The sequence below is a fragment of the Hordeum vulgare genome, chromosome 3H, assembly GCF_904849725.1.
Source record: "Hordeum vulgare subsp. vulgare chromosome 3H, MorexV3_pseudomolecules_assembly, whole genome shotgun sequence".
NCBI lineage: Eukaryota > Viridiplantae > Streptophyta > Magnoliopsida > Poales > Poaceae > Hordeum > Hordeum vulgare.
In genome coordinates, this window is record NC_058520.1 from 552,899,066 (window position 1) to 552,903,104 (window position 4,039).

Below are 4,039 nucleotides of genomic sequence, written 5' to 3' on the forward strand. Positions count from 1 at the left end.
TACCGTTGAAGAACCTCGTCGTCTCTTTGGTGTCATGAGATGGTTGGTGCGGATATGATCACTTATGTAGTTTGCCGATCGTGGATCTGATCGCTTTAGGTTTTTCTTTTACTCGTCGAGAGATAGCTTTGGTCTTATATGACTTTGCCATCCGGTGTTTTTTTTGTGTACATGTGTTGTTGGTTGTGTGCATTATAGCTATGGATATGCCGAATGTGTGCTCTTTGGGTTTATATCGTTTTGATGCTACTTTCTGAGCCAATAAAATCCATCCTTTATCGTATTATAAAAAAAAACTACTAGTGGTATTGTACTATTATCTTTAAATCATTTATTATTTCTACCAAACAGCACAATTTGCATTAGTTGACTCAGGCATGTCCACACATTATCCTGACGGTGCTACACTGTAAGACCGGCCAGCATGTCTATCTTGCAATCCACACACTACATGGGGAGTCGATTTGATGTTCCTAGGTGCTTCTTAAACATGTATTCTCTGGTGTTGAGATGATGTTTGAAGGCCAACCAAAGAAAGATTATGTCTCTTAGAGATGACAGAAGACCAAATCCACTTCGAAGGCAGATTATATAGCAGCTATATATGCAGTCTTCATTGTTGTTAGAGGGAAGCAGGGAACTACAAAACTGTCACGTGCATTGTTCAAAATCTGAAGCTCAGTTGTTGCAGCACTAGAAAGATCAGGATGCAGCTTTGTGTTCCAGCCGTAATCAAACTGCGATGCCACAGAGCAGCATTTATGCAATCTGCCCAAAGGGTACCAAGAATCGGGCTAGAAAGAAATCAAGCGCCCATTGCCCATTTGCCCAGCGTGTAGACAGGTGGAGTGTTGCACTAAGGGTGCGTTTGATTTGAGAACCAAAAAGGATAACATGTCATGGGTCTCGTTTCAAAGGAATTTATTGGTTTTATTTTTGTGCTCGGTTGAAGATAAAAAATATCATGGATTCGTTCTATTCCTGTGTTTGGTTGTAGATATGAAATGAGAAGAATATGACTCAACTCACCTTGTGATGAGATTGCCTTGCATATGCGCGTTATGTATTAACTAAAATAAATATAGCACTATGCATTAAAAATATATTATATAAATTCCAGCAACATTTTCATTGTATTTTTGGTTTCAACAATTAGCAATGTACAATATCAAGCAAAATTCAACTTAACAATTAACAATATACAATGACAAGGAAAACAAATATAATTTTTTTTAAAAAGGAGAAACTTAGCCCCCGGCCTCTGCATCAATCGATGCATGCAACCATCTTATTAAAATAGGTTCAAAACAAAGTCTTAGAACCACAAGTCTTTGAAGCTCACTAATGAAAACAAAGATAAAATGAAAAGCAAACTGCCATATCCGGCGTAACTAAAAGCAGATTACGATGCCTATACACCTAGTCTATTATTAGCACGTCATCTAAATCGACTGTTAGCCCATGCGACCATCTTCCATCGGTTGCATCCAATATCCATAAGCTTTCTGGAGTCCGTATGGCTGAGTAACGACTACATACAGATCCAAGACGTCGCTCTGAAGATAACCTGCAAAAAGTTGACAAATATACAATATCAGCCATGATTGTTATGCGTCCTTGTCTCTTGTGCACAAGATTGAACAGGAACCTAGACGCATCACTGAAGAACGAGCGTGACAGGGAAAGGTTCGTTGGGGTGGGGTGAGCGGGCGGTGAAACGGGGGTGTTTTTCTTTTTTTTCTACCGATAAAAATAATAATCAGGTGATTCCTTCAATTTTATGAAATCGCTTGATGAAGCGTATGAAGGAAATATTTCTTCCTGAGGATCACCTAGTACCGGCTCCATCCTCAACTAAACGTTAGAATGATGGGCTAGGGACGAAATCAATCTGTCTCGTTCTACTATATCCTCAAAGTAAACAAACCCTAAAAAGGTAAGAAGCAAGCGCCACAAAGGAGTGTGAGAAGTCCTGGACTTTTGAGTGATATTCCTGCCAAAATACCTAGACTGAAGTCATTTGAAGCACAGAACCGAAGAGCCTTGCATAACCTTGGTGAGAAACTGAGCCAGCATAGCGTCATTGTAGGCAATGCACTGATCACGAATACCACGGCCCAATTCTCCTTTGTCAAAATAACTTATTCCCAAGCCACCAAACAATCAGCTCTTGGCTGATCTTTCTTTTATACCATAGAAAGTTTATATGTAACTTGTCCTTGATCTTCGTTTGGTTAGCTCTACAAGACCGTATTTGAACGGCTGACTGATTGGAGAGGCGTGGTTGGACAAATTGTGGTCTTTGCCAGCTATGCAAGAGAGAACAACAAACGGGACCTCGTATCTTCTTCGAGTGTCGTTACACGTTCGGGCTATGGAGATCAATCATCGAGAAGCTTGAGCTAACTTACGTCAACATCTTCGAGTGGCATCTTGATGAATCCGTCAACAAGTGGTGGGACAAACAAACCGATAGTCGGAGCCCAAATTGACATGCCATGACATCCTTCACCATGCTCAACTCATGGACCATCTGGAACGAACGGAATGCTAGTGTTTCGTAAAAAAATTGCACCACCATCGACTCTCCTTGCATCCATCCTTGAAGAAGCAAAGCTTTGGGTTACAGCCGGCGCAAGAAAACTTGAGGCTGTAATTTTTTTGAGTAATTTTTGTGAGGCCCCAACAGGGTAAGACGTTCCCATAATTTCCACATGGTATACAGAGCAATCCCTTCCACCACATCTAGCTTCTAGCCACCACAGCCGAGCCACCATGTCTTCCTCCTCCTCAAGCTTCTCCTCGGGCAGCCTTAATGGGCAAATCACCGAGAGGCTCACCCGCACAAACTATGTGCTCTGGCGGACACAGATCACGCCTCAGCTGCGAGGTGCTGGTTTTTTCAGCTATGTCGATGGATCAGTAAAGGAACCCACTCGAACTGTCATCATCAAGGCAGCGGATGGGAAGGAAGAGACGTCTCCAAACCCCCTGCATCCAATTTGGGTCAGGGAGGATCACCAGGTACTCGGATATCTATTGAATAATCTGTCAAAGGAAGTGATTGTGCAGGTCACCTCCATCACCCATGCGCATGATCTCTGGACAGCGCTTGCAAGCATGTTTTCCTCGACATCCATGTCCCGCATCAACAACATACGCATAGCACTAGCTAATGCGCAGAAGCGGCAACAATCTGTGGCGACATACTTCGCACAGATGCGTTCCCTGGCAGACGAACTCGCGGCTGCAGGTAAGCCGCTGGACGACGATCAACTCATCTCCCACATCCTCGCCGGCCTCGACATGGAATATCAACCGCTGGTGTCAGCACTTGACGCCCGCACCACCCCGGTCACGCTCGATGAGCTCTTTGCTCAGATGAGCAATTTTGATCAGAGGGTGGCGCTTGCTGATGCAACAAAAGACCTTCCAACGGCGCCACAAACACTTGCTGACGGGAGACTGTTCTTGATATTCCTCAGCAACGGCACCAGGAATCCTTCTGCTACGGCTACGCCTTTAGGGACTTCCTAGGCAAATATGCAAAGGATTTCCCCGTGGCCTTGGAGCCTTGCGTTGGTGTCCCTCGAAGCGGAAAGGGTGATGTAGCGCAGCGGTGGTAAGTATTTCCCTCAGTTTTGAGAACCAAGGTATCGATCCACTGAAGGAGTATCACAAGTGCCTGCACAAACACAAAAATCTTGCTCCCAACGCTATGAAGGGGTTGTCAATCCCTTATAGATTGTTTGCCAAGTGAGAACTGAAAGCAACAAAGTAACAAAACAAAGTAAAAGAGGAGGTGTAAACGATAGGTGTGAATAGACCCGGGGGCCGTAGTGTTTGATAGAACCGCGCAAAGTCGTGACGTCATCTATGACAATGATTATATCTATAGGCATCACATCCAAAACAAGTAGACCGATACTTTCTGCATCTACTACTATTACTCCACACATCGACCGCTGTCCAGCATGCATCTAGTGTATTAAGTCCAAAAGAACAGAGTAACGCCTTAAGCAAGATGACATGATGTAGA

At 43.8% G+C, this 4,039-nt stretch overlaps 1 non-coding gene across 1 annotated transcript; it reads left to right on the top strand.

Moving 5' to 3' along the window:
• The first annotated feature begins 3,258 nt into the window (after nucleotides 1–3,258).
• On the top strand, nucleotides 3,259–3,397 carry LOC123445819. The gene has a single exon (XR_006631188.1). It is a non-coding gene; the product is annotated as a small nucleolar RNA Z247 (small nucleolar RNA).
• The last annotated feature ends 642 nt before the right edge of the window (nucleotides 3,398–4,039 follow it).